Source organism: Caretta caretta, chromosome 2 (assembly GCF_965140235.1).
Source record: "Caretta caretta isolate rCarCar2 chromosome 2, rCarCar1.hap1, whole genome shotgun sequence".
NCBI classification, from domain to species: domain Eukaryota; kingdom Metazoa; phylum Chordata; order Testudines; family Cheloniidae; genus Caretta; species Caretta caretta.
In genome coordinates, this window is record NC_134207.1 from 87,580,022 (window position 1) to 87,593,505 (window position 13,484).

Here is a 13,484-nt window from a genome sequence, read left to right on the forward strand (position 1 = left end):
ATAGGCAAACAGCAGCATATTGCTAGCAATGCACGACTTGTACATTAGATAGTGTCTGAGTGAAGGTTTGCCAGCATGAATTCCAGGCTTAGCATGTCTCATTGTTTTATCGCAACTACAGCAAGTAACTTTGGCCGCACAGTTGAAAGCCTGAAAGAATCATGCATCACATGAAAAAGTACTATATAAGAGCCAAATATGTTATCAGTTGTAGTTTGTTGTTGTATTGTGTTCTAGCACTTTTATAAGCACATACTCCAAGTTGTCTTTTAGATGAGCCTACTGCACATATCCATGCATTTTGTCTGGGTGTGGTGGGGAAGAGAAAAGGATTTGCAATTCTGTTCACTTTTCTAGAACTCACATTCTCCTCTGATTTTCCTCTATTTCAAAATCCCCCTCTTCTTATACCATACCATATCACAACCACTATCATTCAGGCTAATGACTACTGGACAATAATCCCCTCTAAAGCACTCTGCTCCTGCAAGAGCTGGAAGTCCTTCCTTCTCTTTACCTCAAAGCTTATTGGACAGAAAAAGAAAAGGATGTCAAACTATTTTTGGTGTGGTACCCCCAGCCCCATTTTGGAGAAGAAGGATGTAATGAGAAGCCTATGAGCAAACGTAGCAATGGGCTAGTAAGATGACACTTCCCTATGAACATACAAATATTCACGATGTAAACAGATTAAATATGCATCAGATGGACTACATTTTCCAAACAGTCTGCCTAGATTGCACCATATAAAATTTGCATGCACACCTCTCATTATGGATGTTAATTGTATATTGAAAATGAATTTTGTAGATGGCCTGTGTTTTGTAGATGGCCAGCGTGTTTCTTGTTTGGCTTGTTGCAGCTTCTTTTTTGATCAGCTCTCAGCAAACAGGGGCAAGGCGGGGGAGAGAGTCAGGGGTGCACAACAGGCCCACCACAGTCCCAGACTGCACGCTGGTGGTGGGGGAATCTAGTCATATAGAGTGTTTCAGTTCTTAGGGATTGGCTTGTTTTGGCCTTGTTTTGAAATGGGATTAGCTTGATTTTTGGCTTATTGTGAAAGTTGTGGTGCTTATTTACCACGTGAAAGTTGGCAACTGTGATGACAGGTCCTAATTTGACATCCCAATCTGCTTCTTCCTCCATATCTGGGTGCTTGACCACTGGCTCACCTCTCAGTAGTTGGCTAAAGTACTGCCTCCATATATTTTATTGTTCTGCTGTCTTCATTATTAAGTTACCCTTGTTGTCTTAGACTGGCTGGTTACTGTTTGTTTTTTCTTCTGGACAACTGTCTAGTAATATTGTACAGTGTCTTTATATTGTTTTGTACTGTGGCGACCTGTGCATCTGTTGTCATTTTGTCTGTAAAATCTTGTTTGTGTTTCCTAGCAATTTTTCTGACCTCTTCATTACAGCATATTCCCTGTTCAGTTTCTGTTTCTGAGTTCTTGTTCTTGCTTGATTTAGTTTATTTGATTTTGCAGCTTTCTTTTATTTTCTACAGAAAATCTTCTAGATTTCTTTCTAAATCTCGGCATTTCTTCGCAGGTTTTGGTGAGTTTCCTTACATGTTTCCATTTGCCTTCTACTGTTCCATCATTTTCATCTTCTGGGGCTTGGTATATATTCGCTAGCACAATTCTAAACTCTTGTTATGTTGTCTGTTTTAGCCTGCTGATGTTATAACATGGGAATCTCTGTTGTTCAATTCCCTTTTTTGTTCTTATTTTTATTCTCAGTTTGCTTGCCACTAGTGTGTGGTCCATTCCTACATGTTCCCTATCCCTATTACGTACATTTTCTCAAGTTCATCTCCATTTGCACCAAATTGTAAAGTGATCAGTTTGATTGCCTGTTCTGTGGTCTGGTGACCTCTAAATTGCGTTGTGAAAAGTACAATGAGGGATAATAGCTCCTCCAGTGACCAGATAATTCATTCCATAAAAATCAGCGAACATGTCACCATTTTTGGTCATTTCACTGAGGTCTTATTGCTCCATAATTACATCTCTAGCAGTATTGTTGTTCCCTACTTTAGCATTCATGTTTCCATTTATTCTTTGCATGACCCTGCTATTATGCTCTGTAGCAGTTTGTAGAAGTTTTCTTTTTTCCCCTGACTAGCTTGATTTCTTTGGAATATAGCATTGAACAGTGGACACTTTCTGGAACTTTGATTTAAATCATACTGTTATAATCCTTTCTGAAACTGGTGCTCAGTCTATCAGGCTTTTATCTGCTCTCCGTTATAGTATCAGACCCATGCCATCTCTGTGTGAATCATTCAGTAGCACAGACTATAGTACAATGTGCCCAGTTGACAAAGTTATTTCTCCTGATGTTACACATCTCATTTTACTTGGGCTTAGTATACCTAATTTATATCTGTCTATTTATTTTGTTATTTGGACCATTTTATCAGGCTCATAAAGTGTCCACATGTTCCACATATCAATTTTGATTATGAATTTAGGAGAGAACAAATTCATCAGAGGAGTAGCTTGCTTGTGGATTTGGCTACTTTTTATCATCTTCTGTCTTCTAGATCTAATTGAATTAAGGTGAACCGAGTTTCAAGTTTAGGTAGTAAAAATCTAGAATACATTTTTCCTGCCACATCTAATAGGTCTATACAAAGCAGGATTTTTTGTCCCCTTTTTTTAAAATAGGAACTATGACACTAGATTTCTAGACAGATAGAATCCATCCAGAATGATTCATGACAGTAAATAATTTAGCCAAGATTGGGGATCACCAATCAAGAGTCTCCTGAACAACTTCAATGGAGAGAAAAATCTTCCTCTGGAGCTTTTCCTTATTATTGGGCTAAAATAAATGACTGGATTTCACTGTCTGTTGCTGAAGGCGAAAGTGGTAAATCAAGGAGAGAATTCCTCATTGCATCAACTATGGTAGAATTAGATTAATGATTCCCCAGCCAGTTTTTTTTTTAAAAAAACCTGGCCAAAATATGCTATCCAGGATTCATCATTAATATGGGGCTCCTAAACTGGAGTATACCTACCAGAGCAGAGGCCGCCATCTTCCAAAATATGGAAGAATTTTTAGTTTTTGCTGCTACTTCAAAATCATTGTGCACTGATCTAACATGTTTTTGGTTTTTATGATATAATAAACCTTTATAACTTCTTGTGGAGGCTACTAAATTCTGAAGTATATTAGGTGAGAGCTTTTATCTTATTCTATTAGCTATGAGTAAGGCTAAGATTTTGTCATGGTTATTTTTAGTAAGTCACAGACAGGTCCTGGGCAATAAACAAAAATTCACGGAAGCCATGACCTGTCTGTGACATTTGCTGCTGCAGCTCCATGGTTTCTCCTTCTGCCATGGTGGCTGGGAGCTGCCGGATTCCCCCCAATCCTCACCCCCTCATGCGAGGCTGTCACCTGTCACTGGAACCCTGCCGGGGCCCTAGGAGCTGCCAGCTCCAGTCCCCTGGCTCCAGGGCTGAAGCAGAAAATGTCAGGGATGTGACTTCCTAGACATAGCCTTAGCTATGAGCACTAGAGAAGACTTTTCCTTCACACCGTCCACATCACACCAAGAGTGCTTATTTTTGAAAGAATTTGGGGGATTATTAAAACCAAAATCTATTTGTTTATAGACAAGTGGTTGTAAGGACTTCACCAGCAACTACTATGATTCACAAATTTGAAAGGAATTTTTGGACTTAATAATTGTGTCTCTGGGAACTCTAACATCAGCGTCTTCCTCCTCTAAATAATTTCTTATGAATGGCAGGGGTCCATTTTAGTCTTTTACAAGCACATTACTCCAAAGGAGTAATTAAGGCATCTTCACCCATTAGAAATAAAAGGGCACATCATTCATAATTATAGAGAGAAGTTGGTGGTCATTATCTGACAAGAAAGTAAAGAACAATCCCTGTAGAAAGACCGATTAATGATAGGGATAAAAATATAATCTATAACATTACCACCAGTCAATGTAATAAAATAGAACCTAAGAGTTATGAACACCTTGGGAATAGAGGTTGTTCTCTGAAATGTTCGTAACTCTGAACAAAATGTTATGGTTGTTCTTTTAAAAGTTTACAACTGAACATTGGAATTTAATATAGCTTTGAAACTTTTACTATGAAAAAGAAAAATGCAGCTTTTAACCATCTTAATTTAAATAAAACAAGCACAGAAACAGTTTCCTTACCTTGCCAAAAAAAATTAAACTTTCCCTTTATTTTTTAATAGTTTATGTTTAACTGTTTAAAACAGCACTGTACTGTACGTTATTTGCCTTTTTTGTTTTTTGGTCTCTGCTGCCTGATTGCGTACTTCTGATTCCAAATGCAGTGTGTGATTGACTGGTCAGTTCATAACTCTGGTGTTTAACTCTGAGGTTCTACTGTATCATAGAAACAAAGAATCATAGAATATCAGGGTTGGAAGGGACCTCAGGAGGCCATCTAGTCCAACCCCGTGGTCAAAGCAGGACCAATCCCAACTAAATTAAGTTGTACGGGTAAAATATCCTCCTTTATCCCCATCATTTCTTCCGTTTGCAGGTATCAGATTAAATTTATCTAATAAAGACTTTATTTTTTTGTCTGGAGGTGTTAACCACCTCATCACTGGAGTTTAGAGAGGGAAGTTCCAAAATCTCCTCAATGTTTTACTCGTTGATACTGCGTTCATTTAAGGACCTAATCAAGCATTAAAATCTCCCAAAATAATTAGATGAGCCATTGAGAACTGAAAACTACCACATGAATTTGCTCATCCAGGCATTCCCACAGAGACTCAAAATAAAATGGGGAGGATATGGGGGTGAGGGAGGGGGAAGTAAACATTTACTACTAAAAATTTAGAGATTAGGAAAAAATGTAAAGTATAGGCTAATCAACTACACAAAGAGCAGTTTGGTTTCTGGGCTGGTAGAGACACAATTGAAGGGTTTATTTAATTTTATATGTGTATAAATAAACTGTTAAGGGTACTAAATTGTATGCTGCTTTTATATATCTAAAGATGGCATTTGATTCTATTAACCAAGATAAACTTTGGGGGGGAATTAAGAAGTATGGGTATTGATCTAAGGCTTTTGCATATTTTGGAGACTCTACACCAGGGCAATCTGGCTAGGGTAAGAACTAAAGTCAATAGAGAATGTGTTAATGCTTTCCCTACTTTTGAGGAGCACACCAGGGTTACCTTCTAGAGCCTCTTCTTTTTGATTTATATATTAATAATGTGGGGAATGTTTAAAAGGAAGATAATTTCTCAAATAAAGGGTAGATCTAGACCGGTGTTATATGTCGCTGACATGGCTGTTTATCACAAACTCCAAGAGGCCTCCACCAGTTATCTTGTTTTTCCTCTTATTATGATTCTCAAGACCTGGTTCTCAATTATAATAAGACCAAGATAATGATTTTGGGAGAGAAGCCTGTGCAAACCGAGTGGAAGATAGAAGGCTACTTTGTAGAACAAGTCTCTGCTTTTACTTATTTAGGGATAAAGTTTCATTATTTGGGGCATTGGTCCTCTTATCATAAAGACTTCAAACACAAGGTCCTTAGTTCTGCTCAAGGGATACTCTGTTTTATCCACTTATCTGGTGGGAATAGGGTTACCCCAGCACTAAGAATTTTTAATGCTAAAATAATATTGCAGATGCTCTATGGGTCTGAAATTTTGTTTAGGGCCCAAATTCTGGCCTTAGATTGTTCAAAATAATTTTTTGAGGATTATTATTCCAAATTCTACCCCTGTCTTGTTGTAAGTTGTAAAGCTTGTATTGGTTTTCTTAAATTTTGGTCTAAGATCTGTACTCTTCCAGATTATATATTGCCCTATCTTTGCCTTCAGAAGATGGAGAATTTATTATAGCTAGGTTGTTTTTTTCTGTTACTCACTGGCTATCAATATCTTTGAATCAGCATAATCGACTATTCAAGCAAAGTGACAGGTATTCCCCAACAAAACAATTTGGCTATGACTCCCGATTCTACGTTTGCTTTTAGGTTTTCTACTTTGAAGATGGCCCATGTTTGTGAACCATATTTGAATGCGTTGTCAAATCCTCTTTTACGTAAGGCATGTACTCAGTTAAGATTCCAAACCATGGAAACTGATGTCCTTAAAGGTGGATATGGACAACTTCCTTCACACCTTTGTGTTTGCCCATGTAAATCTGGAGCACTGAAAGACATCCCTCATTATCATTTGGATTGTAGAATTTTCCAGTTTGTGTGAGCATGCTGGAGTTTACCTCTTTTGTATAAAAAAAAAAAAACTTTATTGCCATCTCAAAAGATTGTTTTTAGTATTTTCTCAATCCCTGGTACTAATCACATCAGTGGCAATTTTTGCCATTTTAGCATTGTGCCATAGAAGAGAGTTTTTATTAAATTCCAATTGACATTTTAATGTATTATAAGTATTACATGGACATTGGTGTTTGGTTTTAATTGTGTATGTTTTTCTTTTTTGTTTTTGCAAAAGACCTATGCCATACGCGATCTAATACAATTGATTTAATGTGAGTGACATTTTTAAAGCTGAGCAGTAGTGTAGGTTTCTATAATGGCATTTTTACAGGAGTGAGTCATTAGCCCACACCCAACCGCCCCGACAAGGAGGGCCAATGGACTGCCTTTAGTCTGGGTCCTATATTTCCACCTGTCTAGCTGAGATGACCCTACCAGGAGTTATGTTCCCACCAGCATAGCTCTCTGGGTCACAGGAGCACACAAGCCTTCTCACCCTATCAAGGTGCAGTGCATGGGGAAGAGCTACAATCCTTATTGGACTAAAAAAATGAACTGATATGATAGTGGGACTTATCACTTACATAGAACAGATTGGATTATGAGTACATGATACTGGTGGGATGAGAATATGAATAGATCGCACAGTGAGGCACTTTATGTACCATAGCATTTTCATTTTGATCTAATTTTGGAGAAGCAGAATTGAGAAAAAGCCAGAAATGTCTGCCACTTTCTGAACAATGGAGTGTGTTAATGTTTGTACATGATGGAGCCACTTTCCAATTTTCACATGTGTAACATACATAAATACCTTAGCTATAATATGAAGAATACACGGAAGAGCAGGCTATATAACATTTACAATGTGGTTTCACTTTTTTAAGATTGGCATTATGGGATTCGATGTGTACTGTCTCTTCATGATTTCCAGTTCATATTTGCTTTCTTTATAAGTTTTAACTCAAATGCAGACTAAGGCTGAACTCTGAAAATCAAGGTGAGTTCTCTCTGGCACCACTAACAACAAATATTCTGTAATCGTAACTTGGTTAACACCAGGCAGAAGAGAATCCAGCTCTATGTCCTGTAGCTGTGTTGGCTTGGCAGAACTAACAGGAATAAAAACTAGTAAAAACTTAATAATGTAAGAAAATATGAATGAATACACATTGGGCCAAATTTTGCCTGTGAGGCATTGGACTCCAGGGAGGGCAATGCAACTTCAGCCTGCCTCACAAGATGTCCATGTCCTGCCACCCCTTAAAAGAGTACATAAATGGTGCTAGCAGTACAAAAGATAACGGGGCTGTGCCATCATTTGTTCCTTTTCCTTCCCATCCCATTTTTGGAGCGGATTGAACCCCTGGGGACAGTCGGAAGAGATCAGTCCCTGTACTTAGGAGGATGACCACTGCAAATGTGCTTGACGTGGACTCCTCTGAGGGGAAGAGTCTGTCCTAACAGAGAGAGACCTGGGAGTGGCTTGGGGAGGAGGAAAGGTGACACTCTCCCCTTGCAGGATCTGGCCAAGAGGGAGAAAGTGAGAGTAAGAAGGTGCCAGTTTATTTAATCACCTTTCAGAGTTAAATTTCACGTTATCAGTTAGCCAAGCCAAATAGTATCACATTAGCTCTATAGTGTTCATTGCCTCTTGTAGTAGTAATGCGCCGTGAACAGTTTGCTGAGTTTTTTGCAGTATGTGACACTGATTTTTACCAGAGATAAGCAGATGACGACCCAAAAAAAATGAAATAATATGGATGAAAGAAATGTTCACAGGAACCTGGTAAAATATGAATAGTTGTAAAAGTATTAAAGGTTCATCCATACCTGAAAAGAATGACATTCTGGGGTTTTATCATTTTACATCAGTGAGATATTTGACACAGGAATGCTTAACGATAATCATTGTTGGTTTCTGGTTTATGTTTAACCTTTATATGAACTAACCAAGAACATTTGGGAATCGTTTTTATTCTGAAATAAAATTAGGCAGCTGGGGGAAAAGTGCACAGAACAGTATTTGTGATGTAGAAATTGATTTGCAATGAATTTTACAGTTGGATTTTCCTCTGATACGGAATCACAGTGGAATAGCTTTCATTTATGTTCACTAGCCATGTGAAAGGCATTGGAATAACATTTAAGGGGTGAAATTTTTAACTCCAGCAGAGGTATGCACACAGGATAAATTGGGGTTAAAGGTAGCATAGAGCTCACCTTTGCACTCCCCTTGTGCTCCTGTGTTTTTGTCCCATCCTCCCAGCATAAATTAGAAGGTTTGTGGCAGACAGCATTCATTTGTTGCAGTGGTTCCACATCAGTACAGGATACATAATACCACATATAGGGAATAAAAGATATATATACTGTATGTATACAATAGATAGTGATGCACCTGTGCCACCCTGGCTTTTGGAGAGTTCCTGTATTCTTTATTGAATAGCACAGGCTTCTCTTTAACTAGCAAAACTTTGTGGGGGAGGGGGGGTTTGCAAGTGATTTATCGTGGGGGAAGTTTTCATGTAAAAGGAATAAAAGATTTTGAAAATTCAAAGTAACTTTACGAACACAAAAGATGGTCTGAGATGTTCGTAAAAGCTAAATTCCTTGCGGTTCACCCATGCCTGCTCAAGATGGTATTAAATACGCAATTACTAAAGTAAAGTTCCAGTAAAATATTGTGCTGGAAACTCCATTTATCTACTGAAAACTCTAAGACATTTTAATTTTATTGTGGAATTTTTCCTTTCTGAAAAAAAAAGCTGGAAAGACGCCTGTGTATATTTTCACTTTGGCTTTAACAGTTTTCTTGTCACAGGACCTTGGTCTTGTTCAGAAGCTCATAACACATTTATTTTCACTGAAACATCACAAACTGGATTTGGTTCTTTCCATCTCTAATTTCTACGACTCTGAGATCATTTAGTTTTTATGGGAGCTCTCTGTGAGGTTTATGCTCTCAATGATGTTACAGCAGTGTGAAGTCTTCTAGTTTTGCAGCTACACAAGAGGAAGAACTCATGGTCAAACCATTGTTTACAAGTGCAATCTGATGATACATTGCTAAAATCAGACTAATAATACGTGAGCAGTAGTTTCAAGGACTAGTTAGATCACTTGAGGATACGTCCCAAGTGATTCTATGAATTCCCAAATAGAGAGAGATTATTAAAAGAACACTGTCAAGGCAAATAGGCCTAAAATTAGACCTACCAGCTGTGTTTTGGTGTACAACTCATTTGTTCCATTCTTCTGAGCAGGTGAACTACAGAAAAATGCAGAGCCATGCTGTTTTGAGTACAGCAAAACCCTTCTTACTTACAGAATGGAGCAGAGAGAGAGAGTAGGACAGCATTCTGTCCACAGTGTGTTAGTGAAGGGGTTGTCAAGTAGAAATGTTGAATTTTATCACTGCTGCTCTCATTTGTGTGAACTAATCAATTTTCCAGAATGCAAAGGATTATTCATTTCTATAGTGGGGCAGCTGCCCCACTCTGGCATGGAAGGGGTTAAAGCAAGCCAGAGAGGCTGCGCAGAGCCCCAGCCAATCATGGAAGGGCTTACTGGGAGCCACTCAAGTGGAGGCTTGAAAGCAGCCTATCAGGGCCAGGCTTGGCCCTATAAGAAGGCTGCAGGCCAGAGAGGAGCAGAGTCTCTCCCTGGAGGGTAAAGGGAGAAGAACTGGCTCTTAGAGAAGCACCTAAGACAGAGCAGAGCAGAGCTGGGCAGGGTCAGCAGAGGCTGGGGGAGCTCTAGGCTGACGCTGTCAGACTGGGGCCCTGACACAAAGAGGCAGAGAAGGTGCTGGGAATAGGGGGAAGTGGCCCAGGGAAGCTGGCAGTGGAGGAGGGCAGTAAGTGGCTGCCACTAGAGGGTCCCTAGGTCGGGGCCCAGAGTAACAGGTGGGCCTGCCCCCCTCCCACTCCCGCTTTCCCCTCACTTGCTAGTGATGAGAGGGGCTAAGCCAGACTGCAGTTTGCCCTTGGAGGAAGGGGCTAGTCTGAGAACTGCAGTCAGCCACTGAGGCGAGTGATAGAAACAGAAGCTGCTGGTCCCCTGGAAGGGGGGTTGACCCAGCAGAGTGGGCACAGCCAGAGGGCAGTGTCCAGAAGTGGATGCCACGGTCTGGAAGTGACGTGGGTCCGACTGTGAGGATGGTGGAGACTGAGAAAGGAACGGAGGGCGAGACACCATTAGTGAAGGTACCCTGCTGAAAGAGCTAATTCCCTAGCCAACCAGCAGGAGGCGCCACTGTCTGCACCCTGTTACATAAACTCAAAGAACCGTGCTTTCAGTAGCAATCAGAATTCACAAAGCAGGAAATTCCTACCTTTCTTAGACTCCCTGCCACAACACATCTCTGATAACTGTGATGGACCAGGAACACTATAACTTCTCCACATCTCCCTTTCTTTATAATAAAAGATTGGTTTAGAATTTAAGTTATAATGTATATACACACAACGATTCATAATAAACATCAACTAAAACTATTTGCACTACTATGCTCCCTTATCAACTGCATTTAAATAGTCCTAAGTAGTATGCTAAAGATCAAATCTTTGAGGGGATCTGATCAGCCTTTCAGACCCGTTCTCACTTCTGTTGTATTTGTGTGTGGAGTTCCCTGTGGAGGGAGCTCACTTCCTGACAGAGAAGTGCAGGTTCCCAATTCTCTATTTGTTTCTTTTGCTTTTGTTCTCTGCCAAACGCTGAATTTGTTGTTGCCAAACTTTTATTTCAGCATCTCATTTTTGAAATTCCTTCAGGTCAGGCTGCATCAGTGCCACAGGTAAAAGTATCCTTAGTCGTCTTCCCATCAGAAGTCCTGGTGGAGATAGTCCAGTCACAAGGAGTGTTCACTGATATTCCAGAAATGCTTTATATGGATCCACTGATTTTTGCAGAAGTCTTTTTAAAGCCTGCAGTACTCTCTCCACCTCTCCATGGCTCTGTGCGTATGATTGTTTCAAAGGTAAATTGAGGCCCACTATCATATCTGAGGACTTCAGGAACTCCATTTCTAGCAGATATTGACTTTAGTTTTTGGATCAACTATGCCAATGAAGTCTGTATAAATATACCTACGTATATCTGGAGAAATAATTGACTACAATAATGTATGTGTGTTCTTTCCAGAAAAACAGAGCTATTGCTTCCCACTGCCAAGGTCTGTGAGGCTTTGTAGAAAGTAACAGGTTTGTGATTGTTTTTAGTTTTCCCTTGTTACAAACCTGGCTGCCCTCTACTAATGTCTGAATTTGCCTACTCAGACCTGGCTACCATGCAGTTTGTTGAGCACATGACCTGCACTTATTTATACCTTGGTGTCCCTCGTGGATTTTGGAAAGCATCTCTTTCTGAAGTACTATAGGGATTAAGAATGCATTGTCCTTTCAGAAGCAGGCCATCAGCCATGTGAAGGTCATTTTGGTCCTGACAATATGGCATTAATTCTACTGGAAGTTGATGTCTTTGCCCCACCCTCTTTGGCAGAATTGAGTCAGTTTCTGGCAAGTGTCCTCCTCAAGCTGTTTATATCTAGTTTTCTGAAGTCAACTGGCAGACGGTGGAGTTGCAGCCAGCACAAGGTCAATATAGACCTTGACAACTTTTTCTAAAGCCTTTTCTTCTTCCATTGGTGGTGGTTTAACTGGGGATCTAGATGGAGTGTCTGCTGCTATGAGTGCTTTCCCTGGTACGGGTTCAGTAGTGATGGACAATCTTACCAGCCATAGTCAAAATCTTTGAATCCTAGGTGGAAGGTCATCCAGTGGTTTTTAAACCAATAATGATACTAAGGGCTTGTGGTTTGTTCCTATGTTAAAATCCAACCCGAAAAGATATGCCCTGAACCATTCACAGGCTCAAATGACTGTTAGCACTTCCTTTTCCACTTGAGCATACTGCTGCTCCGTTTTCTAGATATGAATGCAACAGTTTCTGGTTTCCTTCTGGCTGCTATTGTGTGAGCACTGATCCTAACCCCTATGAGAGATGTCAGTAGTTTTATTTTACTAAATGTGTTCTGTTGTGTACTCCCTCAGGTCCACATATTGTGACCAAAAAGGAAATCTCTTACAAGTTTTGATAATGAGAGATATTTGGTAAGAATTTCCCAAAATGATTTACCATGCCAGGAATCTTTTTGTAGCAGAAACATCTCAAGGTTTTGGTAAAGAGAGTAATACCTTCAGTTTTCTGTGTCCAGCTGAATTCCCTGTTTGCTAATTATGTGTCTTACAATTTTTAGCTGTGCCTTTTCACATTCACATATCCCAGTCAGAGTAAGAGTGGCTTGTTGGAAGCACATCAACACTGCATGTAGTTGTTCATCATGTTCATTTTTATCTCTGCCATACAACAACAAACCAAAAAATGAGCTGCATGGCAAAAGATGCCCAGCAAACCTGACACGATCTGAGAGATTCTTTTTTTGGACATATTCTGGTGCTGAAGACACACTGGATGGAAGATGATTGAAATTATACCTTCCAAATAGGATGATAGTTAATGGTACACATTTTTTTTTATTTTTTATTTTTTTTTTTTATCAAGGGGGATTTCCCAGAAGCCTGATGCTGTAGCATCTAACTTTGAGAAGACTTTTGGCTCTGATAACTGAACTGATATCTGGTCAACTGTGGGAAGCATGTGTCTTTCTCTACACATGCTTTTTATTAAGTTGTGTAATGTCCACACAAATCCAGGTTTTGCCATTGGGCTTCGGTACTACAACCATCCACACACACCAGTCAGTAGATTCTTCTGTCTGGGAAATAAACCCCAGATCTTTTATTCTCCTTAATTCTTCTTTGACTTTCCCTCCCCAGAGTATAGGGAAGCATTGTGGGGCTGTGAGAGCAAAGGGAGTCACTGATAGTATCAGTTTTATTTTGTATTCCCCTGACAGCTTTCCTAGCTATGTGAAGATAGTTGGATACATCTTCTATATAGTTTGCTTTCTGCAATGAATTCCAGTTTCTCTACTAAGTGAAGTCCTTATATTGCCGGAAACCTTAGAAGGGAGGTTACCAGTTCTTGTATTATATATTATTTGTTAAAGAACCTTTTGTCCTTTCTCCAGTTTCCCAATGAACTGGCCACAAACTTCCAATATATTGTTACTAGCTCCACTTACAGTCTTATTTGAACTTTGCAGATCTCCATCCCGGGATCAATTATAATTTTTTTTAACTGCAATGACTGCTTCCCCATATCAATTTT